The 16,764-nt window shown below is 44.8% G+C and overlaps 1 protein-coding gene and 1 long non-coding RNA gene across 6 annotated transcripts in view; one reads left to right on the top strand and one right to left on the bottom strand.

The window, feature by feature from the left end:
* The window catches only part of SPATA13 (spermatogenesis associated 13), a 351,830-nt gene that overhangs the window by 34,162 nt on the left and 300,904 nt on the right, over window positions 1-16,764 (bottom strand). The window contains exon 1 of one of the 5 annotated variants that reach the window (XM_058689802.1): window positions 8,763-9,113. The exons of the other annotated variants lie outside the window; for them this stretch is intronic. The gene's annotated coding sequence lies outside the window, so the exon portion shown is untranslated. Of the gene's footprint in view, window positions 1-8,762; window positions 9,114-16,764 lie in introns of those variants that run through there. 5 annotated transcript variants of the gene reach the window in all.
* Window positions 9,545-15,937, top strand: LOC131488249 (uncharacterized). The gene is made up of 3 exons (XR_009250132.1): window positions 9,545-10,043; window positions 12,516-12,712; window positions 15,395-15,937. It is a non-coding gene; the product is annotated as an uncharacterized LOC131488249 (long non-coding RNA).

Raw genomic sequence — 16,764 nt, 5'->3', positions numbered from 1 at the left:
CATGCTGCCACAACTCCAAAAGCCCGAGGTCCACCAAAAGGTGCCAGTCCCCATAGAATCCACAGCATGAACTCACCAGGCAAATAATGTGATTAGTTACATTATCCATGTTGACTATGTGCCATATTGTAGACTGTTCTTAAGTATTTGTGGCTATTTATACTGACTCGATGCATCCCACCCTTAAATCCAGCTAAAGAAAATTTTCTGGGGAACTCACAGCTTCAATAATCCACAACAAAGGTGAAATGCATGCAAACAAACACACACACACACACACACACACACACATACACACACACACACCAGATTGGCTTCAAATCTTCCCATTGCAAATATTTTTAGAAAATGATTTATGAGTGGGGCTCCTGGATGGCTCAATAGGTTGAGCATCCGACTCTTGATTTCGGCTGAGGTCATGATCTCATGGTTTGTGGGTTTGAGCTCCATGTCTGTCAGTGTGGAGCCTCCTTGGGAATCTCTGTCTCCCTCTTGCTCTCTGCCCTTCCCCCACTCATACTCTATCTCTCTCAAAATAAACAAACATTTTAAAAAAATGATTTAAGAGAGTCAAATTTTTTAAAGGATTAATAAAGTAGCTCATGCAAAAGGGCCTCTCCATTCTTTAAAAAGAAGGCACTAGGGGCGCCTGGGTGGCTCAGTCGGTTAAGCGTCCGACTTCAGCTCAGGTCATGATCTCGCGGTCCGTGAGTTCGAGCCCTGCGTCAGGCTCTGTGCTGACTGCTCAGAGCCTGAAGCCTGTTTCAGATTCTGTGTCTCCCTCTCTCTCTGACCCTCTCCCATTCATGCTCTGTCTCTCTCTGTCTCAAAAATAAATAAATGTTAAAAAAAAAAAAAAAAGTTAAAAAAAAAAATAAAAAGGCGGCACTAAATTAAATTACGAACTCAAGAGACTCTTTGCAATTGTTTTTCAGAACAGACCCTCTCTATAAGTAAATTTCCTATATGCCACAAGGAATACTAGTTGCATAGTATGGTTCACGAAAAAAATGTCTACCTCTCGGAAATGTATGAGGATACCTTAGGAGCCACAGGCTCCCAGAAGTCCAAATAATGACATTGGTGTTACTTTAACATAGACTTTCCTCATCTTATTTGGTCACAACATTCTCTTTTTATAGTAACACATATTATTAACCCTCCCAAAAAATGTGCCAGGGCCTGGCTACTCGCATGTGGTCCATGGACCCAAAGCACTGGCATGACCTGGCAGCTGGTTAGAAGGGAAGACTCTTGGGCCCCAGCCCTATCTGTGGAATCAGAATCTGCATTTTAACAAGGTCCGGGCCATTTCAATAAACATTCAGGTTTGAGAAGTATTGTTTCGGGCAATTCAAGAAACTCTTTCCTCTGCGGCAACATCTTGAATGCTACTGTGCTTTTTTAAAAATCTATTCAGAAACTAATGACGCCCATGGAATGAATGGGTAGATGTGGTTTTAGTTAGAACAAAGAGGCAAAATGCTGAATAAGGAGATAGCAAGCGGTGAAAAGTTGGAATTAATTCTGATGGGTATCCCTTCTAACAAAGTTTAAATTCCAGCAGGAGGCAAATAAAATCCAGAGTGTTTTTGTTTCCTTAAATTTGGGGTTCATTTGTCTCGTTGGTTGGTTAAAATTACAAGCTGTCAAAAAGAAAAAGATCTCTTGGCTGTATTTCCTTGGTATTGTCCTAAGGGACTGTGTGCCCACTGTCACTTTTCACTGTACAGAGGACAGCTCTTATATCCCAAGGACTCTTTCCAAATCCAGAAATGGGGTCAAGCATTACACTAAGATCCATGGGAGTTTTCAGACCTTAAATTAAAGGCATTTATACTAAGTAAACTTACTTTACTGCACATTCAAAACAAAATAAAGACAAAAAAAAAGGGAAAAAGTAAACAAACAAAAACTGTATTTAAATGAGGCATCTCATCAAAGGACACTGACCCAACAACCCTTCTAAGATATTTTTGGAAGAAGAAATACATAGGTTTGACTTTTAGCCTAACATTTTTCTTTTAGTGATTAAAGCCTATATTTACAAGATCAATAAGAATACTACAACAAAGACCTTAAATATAGCTGAAAAAAATCTTAAACTCCACCCCTGTCCCAACACACCCATTAATCTATTGTCTTTGGATATGATTCCACTACATCACGTGATCAGGACTGAGATGTTACCAACATTGATTACTGGCAACCCTAAAAGAATTAAGCAAGGGATCAGTCCCACAAGGCAGTAGAGAAATTTAAATTATATATTAATATCAAATATTTAGAAATCAATGAAGATAAAACAAAAGTTGAAAACAGAAGGAATGTTCTGATGATTTTTGTTGTATGGATGTAGAAATAAAGGTGATTTTTGGCAAAGCGGTCTTAAGACCCATAGATATTCACACACGCATACATACGTGAAAAGCAAATGCCATAAAACTGTCGGGGTAAATTAGTAGTGAGACCTCAAACTCACACCAGTGGTCTCCTCTTTGCTTCTCCAGGACTCTTTTCCAAGATTGACTCGATGGCTGTTAAGGTTCCATTTAGCTCTGAATTTCTGGTGTCTTTTTATTTTCAGTACTATATGGTACAGATTTTCTTATGTGGCCACCTTCTGACTTGTACAGAAAGCTGACCAGCATTGGTTTCGACTCAGAGGTTCCCAGCCGTTGCTTCACCAAGGCAGCTGCCGTCCTGCAGGTGCAGAGGTATTCTGAAACTAGGGACATCCCGGCAACTTTATGTCCCCCCAAGGTTTAGATACGGCCCTATTACCAAGAGCTACAGGACAGGCACAAAATAGTAGGAGGCCCCAGAGGACAGAGTAACACTACCCTTCGGCACGACAATACTGTCAATTTTAGAAATGGGCTCAAGGATGGCTGCCACATCAGCCAAGAACCAAGAAAGTTCCTATGTCTGGCTGGACCGAGGTACGGTCCAAACTCCCGTATGAGCAACGACTACCCAGAATCAAGAGTAATGCAGCATGCGTTCTATGTACACACTCACTCGCTCTCCTACACTGCTGATATGGGGCTGCAGTTCCTAACGCTGGAAGGCGGGATTCCTTTACAGGAAATAATTTGCCCATTTGCTATCAGTTATTGAAACCAATGCTCCCTTGTCCACTAGCATATATGACCGAGTATCCAGAGTGATCCCTTTATTCTGAATGGATTAAAAACAGGAAATATTAATTCACAGAAGTTATGCTATTTTCCAGAGAAATATAAAAAAATATAACAGACATCCAGCATAACATACAACATTTTCTAGAACATACTGATGTACAGCTCCAAACAGTTTCAGTATGCTGTTTGCTCATGTACGGCTAAGGCAGGCTCAATTTAGATCTCACCGAAACATCATTCAGCAGCCAGACTCCTCACCACAGAAGGGGAGGACCCAGTCACATAGAGCACACAGGAAATGGAGCCTGAGTTACAAGAACATGCTGGGTGAGAACCATTCAGTGCACACTTGAAAATACAGAGGAAGAAAACATGCCTCTCTTTGTGTCTTCAAAGCTAATGCTTTTTAATCTGGGGTAATGTAGACTTGAACACACAAGATGATGGAAAATTTGTTCTCAGTGGCTTAAATAAACCCTCCCATTTGCCTCTACTCCATGCCCCAACGTCTCCAAAAAAGACGCTGTTCCCAGCGTAAATGTTTATTACAACATTTGGACTCACTGAGAAACAAATAAAATATTGCCCTTTCTTTTTTTCTTTTCTTAAGTTTGAGAAAGAGAGAGAGAACCCACGCACGTGACAGTGAGCAGGGGAGAGGCAGAAAGAGAGAGAGATAATCCCAAGCAGGCTCTGTGCTCTCACACGGGCTCGATCTCGCAAACCAAGAGATCATGACCTCAGCCGAAATCAAGAGTCAGATGCTTAACCAACCGAGCCATCCAGATGTCCCTAACAAATTGCCCTTTAAAAGTAAAGGTAACGTCTTAATTTTAAGACCTCTGTTTCTCCTGTCTTCTGGAAGCAGCATGCGGATTTTTCATCCTTCAGGACCTAGCACACATTTCAGGTCTTTTCTGTATTTACGCGTTTGTCTTCACATCCTTAAGACTGAGCATGTTTCAAACATTATAAGAGCAAAATAGATACTAGAGGAATTTCACTTTCTTCTTTTGTTTCAATAAAAGGCGATTATTAGGGCATGGTCTTAATTAAGTGCCAACACACAGGTATAATATGCAGATAAAAAAAATCATTTTTTTGTTTTGTTTTGTTTTGTGATGGAGAAGCACAGCACCAGGAGACAGGGAGTAGAATGGCAGGAATCTGGGCTTTCAAGACAACCTGATCTGGTCTGAGTGCCAGCTACCCTACTTACAACTGAAATCCTGCTTAGCTGAGTGAGGGAAAAAGTCCTGAATGGTTTTAAGCCCTGGATTCGTCTGGAAGAACAGGAACATGAACAGAGTACAGACACGGTGTGGTTGTCTGCTAGATGTTTAGATTTCTTGGCTCTCCTTCCATGACTTTTAATATTCTTTCTTTGACTTTTAAAATCCAATTTCTGAAACCTGTATTAGACACATGATATTTTGAGACATTTTACTTTTTTTTCATTCTAGAGAAATTTAAACAAATCTAAGTTTTCGAACTGAGAATGTTTTTTTAACTGTTAAGATCATAACAATTTCGGGGCGCCTGGGTGGCGCAGTCGGTTGGGCGTCCGACTTCAGCCAGGTCACGATCTCGCGGTCCGTGAGTTCGAGCCCCGCGTCGGGCTCTGGGCCGATGGCTCGGAGCCTGGAGCCTGTTTCCGATTCTGTGTCTCCCTCTCTCTCTGCCCCTCCCCCGTTCATGCTCTGTCTCTCTCTGTCCCAAAAATAAATAAAAAATGTTGAAAAAAAAAAAAAAATTTAAAAAAAAAAAAAAAAAAAAAAGATCATAACAATTTCAAGGGTTTGCTGGAAAAATGTTAGACGCTTGATTTTTCTGAGACAGAGACTAGAACGCTATGTTCCTTTAAAAAAAATCTCGATTATAGGCAATGATACGGCATGAAATGCCAGCTCAGATGACTGCTACTGGAGCTAACGGCATCTCTAAAAACATGCAGGCACTACGGTTCAAGGCGCTGCTGTCCATGTTTGTAATACTTGTTCCTGTATACGGAATAGTTTCTAAATTCCCCTGACTGTGGAATCCGCACTGTCTCACAGCATGGTCCGAAGAGAGTGGTTTCAATGCGCTCAGTGTTAGCAGGCAGGAAAGCATTTTTACTGTAAGTACGTGCCTGAAGACAAGTGAGCTGAGTCATCTGGTTTCACAAATAAATACAAGCAGAGCCTGGTGTCCCCTGGCAGTAGAGTCTGAACGCAGGGCGGGGAAGGGAAAAGAGACCTGGACCGGACTCAGGACGTCCGCACCTGACAACCAAACTCTACATCACCAATACTCCAGCCTGCACTCCCAAGAACTGTTCAAATCACTCTCAGTAGGTGCGAAGCAAGCAAGATCTGATGCTGCATTTTCTCTCTGATTCATTATTGAAAGAAAACTTCTGAAAAGCAGATGCATAAAGAGATAATCCAACCAAGAAGAGATCAGACAAAAAAGTGTAATGGTGTGGCTATAACAATTTTAAGGCATCACACGCATCTTATCGCTGGCTATTTTCTTTTTTTCTTCTGCTTTAACGAAAAGCTCAGTGGAGTCTCTGAGTGATACTTTGGGACGTCTTTAGATAATGCGTGAAATCCTGGGCCAAGAGAATCAACAGAAAAAAACAACTCAGCAGAGTTTTTTCTTTTGCTAATAACCGGAGTGTATGCCTTTGAAATTTGCTTAACCCGTATTTGGATCATAATTAAACAGAATACTGTTCCATAAAGACTCCCAGTACTCTAGGGCTTTACTCTTGGACGAAGTGAGCTGTCTAAGGTTAAACTGCTGCCTAGTGCAGTTGAGTAAGTGACTCAGAGGTCTGGCCCTAGACATGGCCCGACAGTCCTCACTGCCGTTGTCCTGTGTAAGGTCCTCTATTTCTTCGCATGAACGCTAAGATTTGCTACATGTCTACTGTGCGCTGAGTCATCCTCGCACATCTGCGGGGCACAGAACGTTAATATTTCCTTTCACAAACGAGGACATTAAGACTTGGAGGTTAAGGTCACATAGCTAGTCAACAGAGGACTGGGCTTCAAATCTGCTTTTGGACCTAAAGATCTGTCAACGAGAAAATGAACTTTCATAACAATTATTAGAATAACAAATCAGAAGTAGGATCAACAACAACAAACTAAGGCAAAGGAAAAAAATGTATTTTCTTTGTTTTGGCCAAGTAAAAGAATACATCAAAGGTTTCAGTAAGTTTACTAACTTCATTGCAGACTTTTCTAAAAAATTGCTTATTTTCCTACAACTTATTTAATTAAAAAAATTAAGAGTTAAAATGGCATAAACCCTTATGCTTAAATTTCCTCCGCCTCCTTAATGTTGGGATATTACCCTCATAACCCTAAGTCAAGGAATGGAACTCGTGGTGCATATTTAATATTACTATTCCTTTCAGAAACATTTAGTAAAAATAAACATGGACACATCTGTATCAATGAGCTTTCAGATGCTGCAATGTAAAGCCAAAATAATTTTTTAATAAGGTAGCAAGACAAAAGTTCTTTTCATTAGTCCCGGCATTTAGGAGAAATGAGAAAGACAACAGATAAAATGCCTCTGCGCTAAAACGTGAAGTCTTCACATCCCCCACAGCCTTGCAGGCACCCTCTCCCAGCATTCTGGCTCTGCCCTCCTGGTGAACTCAAGCTGCCTTTTTCAATCAAGGTCAACTCGGTCCTCCTTACCGCTAATCCAAGGGGTATTTTTCAGGGTATCCAACTTCACTCTGGATACATGTGACAGTGTTAACCACTCTGTCCCTGACGCCAGTCTTCCTCTGACATCTGGGACACCACTGACCTGTCCGGCCGTTCCTTTCCTATCTTCTTTGTGGATTTTTTTTCCTTTACTGGTCCCCAGATGTTGCTGATCGTCTCCTCATTTTTCACACGCCCATCTCGGATGATAACATTGCCTCCCACAGCTTGAAGAACAGCCATTCATTTACTGCCGACTTTCGCGTCTTTACTTCCCTCCTGGCTCCCCCTCCTCAGTATCAGACCTTCACGATGAAGGGCATGGTGAGGACATCACTTAGCTGTCCCACCTGTGCCTCCAATTCAACGTGTCCGGGACGGAACCCGGCCCCCCACACATGTGCTCTTCTCCTATACTCCCCATCACCCTATACTCCTCAGCACCCAAAACATCCAACTGGCCTGACCTCCAGGTTTTCATTTCTCCAGGACTACGTTCATGTTCTGAGATCAGGGCTCAGGCCACTTGACCTAGCAACACACTCCTCCGGTCTCCAGAGAGGACACGGTCTAGCCAGCCCCTACCTCTAAAATGCCAATCTGATCACCTCACTCCACTTAAAACCCCAGTGGCTCCTACTTGCCCTTGGGCTAGTCTAATCCCCTCACCTGGAGGCCCTAATGGGCAGGTCCTGACCTCTGAGCTCTAGTCTAGACTCCTCTCTCAACACTTCAATCCCTCCCTCACCTTTTGCCATAGCTGGGACACCTACTGAAGAGGTCCCCCCTCGCGAACGGTCGGACTGCACGAAAGCCCCAAGTCAAAAACACTACGCATGCACGCACGCCATGAACTTGACTTAAAACACCTAAAAGTGCAATTGAATTCATCTTTGTTATCACAAAGGCCCAGAGGTCTTGGTGTGTGATCATCTGACCGGAAGTCCGCATTCTTTCTTGCATAAGTCACCACAGAATGTGTCGACTGTGATTTCCAGTTTTGGTTTCTTCAAAGTACAGTAATAACCAGAGATGCCCGTGAAGACTTCTGAGTACAGATGTCTTGATTTTTCACGTTTTACAGCTATCAATTCTCATGTAATTCGGACAGGAAGTAAGTTTTTGGCAATTCACCTTTATTGAATCTCTCTCTACTAAGTATTCAATTTAGCTCTCATACATGTGAGTCTCTTCAGTCTTACATTTCATTTGTTTATATACCTAATTTAGATCTAGAATTAAAATAATAAACACAGTTGCCTTAAGTGGGTTTGGAGGCATGCCCTTGACTCCTGGTAGGGAAATAACTCAAACAGTAGGCAGGAGTAGCCTAACAAGGCAAGCCCTCAGGATCCTGCAGGCATCAGTCTGAATCTGAAGAACACCCTGAGTCTGAGAAGCCTGTGGATGGGGTGAGAAAGTTTCTGTTGGGCAAGCCCAACCTCAGTTTCTCAAACGTGCTCTCCCTTCTCTGGCTTCCACCCTTCGCAAACGCTGTTCCCTCTGCCTGGAATATACCTTCCCCGATAACAAACCTAATCTAACTCCCATTCACCCTTCACACGTTGTTACCTGCAGGGCTCCCAGAACCCGGGCAAGTCCTAGAAGCCCCTGCCTAACTATCAGTTTTCTCTTTTAGACACTAGCTAGCTAATTGCTGGAACAGAAAAAGAAACATTCTGAGTATGACCCCCACCCCACCAGGACTGCGGCTGCACACACGAGTCCTAAAGCGCCCCGCAGTTACCTCCCTGCCCTGGGAGGGGCATAAGCTTCCTTAGCATAACATACAACGCACGTACCGGCACGTTTTCTGAGTGCGCACGTGCACCTTTATGCCTGCCCCTTTATGCTGAGGCCGCCCCCTTTCAATATTCGTCCCCAAGCCCAACAGAAGGAGCCTGCTTACCCCTGTGTGGGGAGTCGTGGCTTTGGAAGTGATCCTGTGTTCTCCTCAACAAAGTTACCTCGTGAGGCAACTCCACCTGGTGTATTCGGTCTCTTACTCCCCAAGGAGCCGACCCGCCGGTTCAGTAACAACATCTCAACGTTCGTATCATTTCCTCCAGGAAGTCCCGGGCTCCCCACATCTGATGTGCATGCTCTCTCTTCACACTTGGCTCCCTGATCCTTGCAGCGGCTTGACAAGTCCCCCACGCCCTACTGGAGGTTCCGTGAGAACGGTCTCCGGCTTCCTCCGGACCACCCAGCCCCCGGCACGGTGCTTCACTCATCACAGGGCGTAGATACACAGATGGAGACGGACGTATCTCACATCATCACACACGTTTGCTAAATGTATACAAAGGAGGGATCTCCTAAACCAAGGGCCTATTAACAGCTCAGCTCTGAGGGCTGAGCACCCTGGGCACTTCCTGAAATAGCACCGAGCGATCATGTCTCAACGGCACGCCCTGTATCACTTCTAATACTAGTGTCAACGTCAGAATAAGGCCGAATAAAGTTGCTTTTACAACTCAAACTAGTTCAATGGGGGAAAATAAATACACCTAAGGAAATCTTTAACGTTTCTGAGTAAATACATTTCAGTACAAAACCAAACTGAAGAAACAGGTGTCGAAGACAGGGAAAGAACGTCACCCCTGGGCGATAACCCCCAACTGGGCATTAAAGACAGCAGACAACGTCTCAGTGTACTTTTCCTTTCCTTTAGACAAACCGACCTTAACCGTGTAGGCAACACGCGCCGGATGACACCGAACAAGGCGGGGGGCCGTCCCGGGGCCGCCGTTGCAGGGCCGGCGCTGCGGGGGCGGGACGCGGGGCGGGCAACCGCACGGGGGCCACGCGGGTGGGGGCGCCTGTCCGGCCCCCGGGCCCCCGGGGTGGCCCCGCCCGGCGCTGGCGCAGCTGCACGCCGGCCTCGGCTTAAGGAGAGTCCCCACCAGGCTTCCCGAGAGGCGGCCGACCCCATCGTCTCTGCCTGCGCCTTTCGCATTACCGTTGATTCAGCAAGGAGAACCCCCGGTGTCGCCGCGGGGTTCCCCAAGGCAATCGTCTACCGGGCACCCCAAGCCTCCCGGGACTACTCGCGGAGGACCAGCACCCACCTCTGCAAGAAGTCACGGATGGGAACGAACCAAGCTTGAAGGCACTGGGCAGAAGCCAGTGCCTATGGACAGTTAGCGGATGTTCGACCAACTGGCCAATGGGGGCCCCCCCAAAGACAGTGAGTGAGCTCTCTTCACCTCCTGACCCGAGTGTTTCCACACGGACACGCACAGTGCAAGTGATGTTAAGTGTAGGGGAAGCCGGAGGCCACGCGGGGGTAGGCACACCACTGCCATCACGCTTTTCTCTAAAATAGTCTTCAATTTATTCTGCAGCAAAATGAAAAATACAGTAAGTTGAACTTCTTATCGCAAAATAATTTATTTGGGAAATTTCCATGCTGCCTTATTTCCCACACTTGGCTTTGTATTCTAGTGGTAGGCCGTGGTAAGACCAACGATCAGTTTGCCGTCCGTGGTATCTTTTACTTGCTTTTCTTATTGGCGCTAGAACCAGAAGTTTTTAAACACTCAGAGCAGGTTTTCAAAGTACAGTTGACTCGAACAACATGGGTTTTGAGATGTGTGGGCCCACATATATGCAGATTTTTTTCAATAAATTCAGTGCAATACTGTAAATGTATTAGTCTCTAATTTTTGGAGTTTTAAAAGTCAGCAGGCTTGTCTTATGATTTTCTTAACATTTTCTTTAGCTTACTTTATTATAAGGATACAGTATATAATATCTAGAACATACAAAATATGTGTTAATCAACTGCATATGTTACCAGTAAGGCTTCTGAGCAACAGGAGGCTGTTAGTAGTTAAGTTCTGGAGGAACCAAAAGTTACACTCTGATTCTGGATTACATAGGGTGGGGATGGAGCAGGTCCCTAACCCTCATATTATTCAAGGGCCAACTATATTCCCTCCACCAATCATGAGCTAGCTCTAATGTGCTCACAGACAGGTTGGCCAGTGTACAATTTGGGTCGTTCTGTCCTTTGTAGACTAAGATGTTTTTTATATCCAAGTGTCGGCGAAGATGTGGAGAAAAAAGAACCCTCATGCACTGTTGTTGAGAATACAAACTGGTGCAGCCACTGTGGAAAGCAGTATGGAGCCCCCCCCCCCCCCAAATTAAAAACAAACCTACCATATGATCCAGTAATCACACTACTGGTTATTTATACAAAGAATATGAAAACACTAATTTGAAAGGATATATGTACCCCTATGTTTACTGAAGCATTATTTGCAACAGTCAAATTATAGAAGCAGACCAAGTGTCTATCGACTGATGGATACACACACACACACACACACACACACACACACACCACGAAATATTACTTAGCCATCAAAAAGGACGAAATCTTGCCATTTACGACAATATGGATGGAGCTAGAGAGTATAATGCTAAGTAAAATAAGTCAGTCAGAGAAAGAAAAATGCCACATGATTTCACACATATATGGAATTTAAGAAACAAAACAAAGGTGGGGGGGAGAGGAAACAGACTCTTGACTATAGAGAACTGATGGTTACCAGAGGGGAAGGGGGGCGGGAGGAGAGGTAAAATAGGTGAAGGGGATTAAGAGTACTCTTACCATGTTAAGAACTGAGTAATTCATAAAAACGCTGAATCACTATATTCTACACCTGAAACTAATCTAACGCTGTATATTAACTACGCTGGGAATTTAAAAATATATATATTCTTTACATATGTCTTGCCTTTAAGGACTGGACTTTTTGGTTGGCTTCCTAAGGAAAGGTTGTAGATGGGGCTTCTGATTTAGAGTTTCGCAATGCCATTGTTAGCAACTGTTACATCATTTTGCTGAAGACTGAGTGATTCTGGCCTAGGTCATTACAGGGCTACAATGGCTTAATTTGATTCTCTTTCCTAGCTTGCAAAAAATGACTATATTCATAGGAAAGTACGATGTAAAATTTTTAAAAAATCAAACCAAGCAATAATTTGAGTAATTTAGAAATATTTCTAAAAGCCATAAAAAGCCTAATATAGTCAGGGCACCTGGCTGCCTCAGTCGGTACAGCATATGCATTTGAGCCCATTGTGTGGTGTAGAGTGTACTTTAAAAAAAAAAGGGGCGCCTGGGTGGCTCAGTCGGTAAAGCGGCCGACTTCGGCTCAGGTCATGATCTCGCGGTCCGTGAGTTCGAGCTCCGCGTCGGGCTCTGTGCTGACAGCTCAGAGCCTGGAGCCTGTTTCAGATGCTGTGTCTCCCTCTCTCTGACCCTCCCCCGTTCATGCTCTGTCTCTCTCTGTCTCAAAAATAAATAAACGTTAAAAAAAAAATTTAAAAAAAAGTCTAATCAAATCAACTTGTCAGTGTATCTCCTCAGAAAACCATTTTCTTAGTTTTTATATTTAATCATTACTGTATCTATCTTGTTTCTCTGTTGTGTGGCATTATTACATAATAATATTGTACTTATTGGTTAATGAGAAGCCTTTTTAAAATATAACAAACAGATATTTTTAAAAATGGCATCCCCAGATCTCCGGATCTTCAATGTCATGTTTTAGCTCCTTGCTTGTGACCCATAAAGATTCCACAGAAATTCAACAGCTGAAGAAACTGAATGTTTTCCTTTCTGAGAAATGTTTCCTTTCTGGTTAAGATCATCGCGTGCCTTATGTCACACGAGCAAGCTAACCTAAACTCAATGCGTGAGATGAGAAGAAAGAGAAGGATGAGCAGACACGAGCAGTAAGAATTTTGAAAAGTGATCGAATTTGGCTTCTGATCAATACAGATCAGTTGAGGGAAGACGTGTGGCAGAAACCCAAAGCAAATTTGGGAAAATCAGGAGCACAGGTAGCTTGTGACATAATAAACTGCCTTGGATGTAAGACAGAAGCTTCATAAAAGAAAGCAAAAGGCAGCAAAGATAATCGCCTACGAGGAAGTCACCACAGCAGAGGCATGCTTGGGGAGACCCAGGGAGAGAGAAGGGCCACAGACACCACCAGCAGCAAAAAAAAGCGGTAAGGCTGTATCGGCTGGCAGCTCCCCCTTCGCGAACTTGATGAAAGCTCTTACAAGTGCTTTCTGATGCCTGATTCGATTCTGATTTCAATACGTCACCCATCTGATCCTTACTGAGGACTGTTCCATGTGACCTTCCTTCACAGACTGTAAGGGGCTAGTAAGGAGGTAAGACCGTACTTTACCTAAAGCAAAGCAAGAAAGAAGTTCTAGAAAGGAGCGCAGCACGGTGCCAGGAAGTGCCCAGAAGGGAGAGAGAGCTCACCTCCACCTGAAGGAGTAGGTCTTTATTTCTTAACAAAAATTAATTTGCTAATACTCAAATATCTACATTTTGAGAAAAATTTAGTTGCGGCCATTTCTTGATTTGCAGATTTGGGGAGCAAATCCAGGGAAGAGGAAGCATACTTTCGTTATTTTTTTAAACGTTTATGGCACATTTCAAACAGACGCAAGAGCAGAGAAATTAAACGATGAACCCACAATTGTCAGTTTTTTCCCAACTCTTCTCAGCAACTTTTCGGAGCGTTTTAAAGCAAACCTCACATATGTTGTTTCGTGCAAAAACTATTTGACTGTGTACCCATAACAAACAAGGGCTTCAAAATAACTGCACTGTAGTTATCCCTACTAACAAAACGAACGACAATTCCTTCACTGAATTCTCAGTCCATGTGAAAATCTCCCCGCCTGTCTCCTAACGATCTTTTTATACTGGTTTGCCGGTATCAGGATCCAAACAAGGTGTTCGCGCTGCGTTTACTGAAGGTGAATTTAGATTCAACCCAGTCTATCCATTTGGGTGACATCTACCAGAGATCATGCGTTCAACACACGGGCTCATGGAGCTGGCTGTCGTCCCAGCACTTAGAAGGGCCACAGACCTGGACCCAGCACTGGCCCACTCTTAAGGCAGTGGAGGGGCCAGCATCTGGCACAGAGGAAGAAAGAAGTACAGAGGCCAGAAAGGCAGAGATGCGGTACCTGGTCTATCACGGACTCACCACCCTCCGGGCCAGGTCTCCCAAACCAGGTGACGGGAGTGGCAGCAACTTTTCTAAGCACTGTACTGCTCATCTGCTTAAGCGAGGGAAGTCGGCGAGAGAGGCCTCTGTTGCACGGAAGCCCGGGACCCCCATGGAGGTGGGACAGCTGTCACAGGAAAAGAGGACACGGCTCCTAAACGGGGCAGCACGTCCATTTTACTCACCGGAATAGCCGGCCCACGCGATTTCTGGCTGTCCCCAACCTATTACGGGGTCTGCAGGAACAAAAGTGGTACTCCACTACAGTACTACCTGATTTGTACGGCAGGGAATTTCCAAATCTGGTGACAGGAACCTGACTTGAACCACCGTGGCAGAGAATCAAGGACCCTTACACGGCTCCCAGATCGGGTGGTTTCCAAACTCAGGGCCTCTTTATGAAGCAGAAGCCAGGTAACTTGGGGGTCAGTATCCCACAGTTAACAACTCTTCCTTCCAGCCTTCCCAAAAGGGATCTTCCAACATTCACCCTCCACCCAGAAAGGGAAACCCCCAGTAGTAAAATCTAGGCGAGAACTCTTCCTAATCCTTTCTGAGTGGGAGGAGAAAGGGCCTCAACAGGGACTTAGCTTGTGTGGATACATGGTTAGGACAATGGCTTGGCTGAATAGCTTGGAGGAATTTGGGAAGAACAGAGTAGGTAATGGACTCGTTTCGGGAAGGAGTATAACTAAATATGTCAGAATTCACTGAAAGCATGAGAAATCGTCTGTCCCATATTAATGTCCAGTCGCATCCCATGTGAATCCTACTGCAAAAGAGGCTGTTTAATAATTGTGTGAACATTATGTCCCAATCTTTGTTTCTAGTCATCTTGATGCTTATTCAGTGGGTTTGGGGTAGGGGAAAAAAAAAAAAAAAAAAAAAAAAGGCCATGGTGGCAGAAATGGATGCCAAGCCTGGGCTAAACCACAGGGTGTCCCTCTCAACAAACTTAATGACATGGTTCCTTGAAGGAACCAGACAGCTCCTTGTGGAAAGCTGATTACAATGGACCCTTTCATAATAGAGGGGTAGATGATCTGTCCTTAGTGGCAAAGAGATTTATTCTAGATTTGGATTTGTTTTCCTTACCTGTCAGACCTCTGCTAGAATCGCACTGAAGGCCTCACACAATGTCGTGGCACCTCACATGACCATGCTTCTACCCGAGGGCCCCAGTCAGGGAAGCACGGTGATAGGCCAGTGTCCACGAGTGTCGCGAGCTTTATTCTTATTTACCATTGTCCACAAGCATGGAATCACGGCCTAATGAAAATGATGTTATGGAGACAGCTTGGGGACACATGCTGAAATTGCAATGCTGCCTTGGATAGGGTCTGTATAGCACTGAATCGGTGACTGGTACGGTGCTGTGCACCCATGGCCAGAGTACATGGGTCCAGAAACAAAGGGCAAGCACAGGGACTGCTTCTCATGATTACTGAATAATACATTTGCAAAATATTTTCTTCCTGTTCAACAGCTTCGCCTGTCAAAACTGAATTTATTCCCCCAAGAGAGAAGTCCTTCCACCAGAACTCGCAGGCCTGGCCCCACTGGATTAGAACCAAGGCCGGCCATTTTTGCCGCCCTGTGCACTGGAGGAAATGAGCACCCAAGACAGACATGGACGTCTTTTGTGGTCACTGCCACCACTGTTTCCCAACTGGACTTATGCAACAGTGTCCAAATCAGTCTCCCCTCCTCTGCCTTTTCTCCCCCACACTGTCCTTCCTCTCTAAAGCTTAAATCAGTGCCTTTCACTCCCCGGCTGGCAACGGCTTCCGGTTTCACTTCGAATAATGCCAAGTCCTACCCAAGACCTGCAGTGCCCTTTCTGTCCAGCCACAGCCTCCCCACCAGACTGCAACGCCCTCTTCTGCCCTTGTGTCTTGAACTCCGGTCACCCTGGCCCTCTCGCGGAACCTCAGACACATCAAGTTCCAGTCTAACGTTGGGCCCCTGATGTTCCTTCCACTGGGACTTCTCCTCCCTCAGATCTTTGGCTCTCACTCACCTTTAAAGCCTCCACTCCAGGGGCGCCTGGGTGGCTCAGTCGGTTGGGCGTCCGACTTCGGCTCAGGTCATGATCTCGCGGTCCGTGAGTTCGAGCCCCGCGTCGGGCTCTGGGCTGACAGCTCAGAGCCTGGAGCCTGTTTCAGATTCTGTGTCTCCCTCTCTCTCTGACCCTCCCCCGTTCATGCTCTGTCTCTCTCTGTCTCAAAAATAAATAAACGTTAAAAAAAATTTTAAAAATAAATAAATAAATAAATAAATAAATAAATAAATAAAGCCTCCACTCCAGTGTCACCTCCTAAGGGACACTAGGTCACCCTCTGCTGTGCCCGTTGCCACACTCTCTACTGTATCACCCACGTTCTTCTCTCGGGAGCCATCGTTACGGCCTGAGATCATGCTCTTTACTGACATACTGAATTGGTTTCAATACTGGAATGTGAAGTTTGTGATGCTTTACCCTCTGCTGTATTTCCAAATGGTAAAACCAGTGCCTGGAAGGCTCAGGTTGGTGCTCCACACATTTTTTTTTCTTTATAGATGGGCTGCTTTTTTGACTAAGGGAGGCAAATAAGTAAGACTACTGTGACTCTAAGCGAGCAGAACCATTAAGAGCCCCACACGACGGAGTGAAGGTCTGGGCCACCTCAGCTGGCAAAGAACACTACCAGGTAAGGTACTGGGCAGGGGCCAGGGGAGCACACAACAGCAATGAGATGAGCAAAGTCAAAAACAGCAGGTATGACCTTGCAACCAGAAGCAGGAGGGATTTCCTTTTGTGGTACCATGTATATACACATAATATTTATTCTCTATTTCCTTTCCTCCCCGCCCCCA

This window comes from Neofelis nebulosa, chromosome 1 (assembly GCF_028018385.1).
Source record: "Neofelis nebulosa isolate mNeoNeb1 chromosome 1, mNeoNeb1.pri, whole genome shotgun sequence".
In the NCBI taxonomy this organism is placed as follows: Eukaryota; Metazoa; Chordata; class Mammalia; order Carnivora; family Felidae; genus Neofelis; species Neofelis nebulosa.
This window is presented reverse-complemented; position numbering and strand designations above follow the sequence as displayed.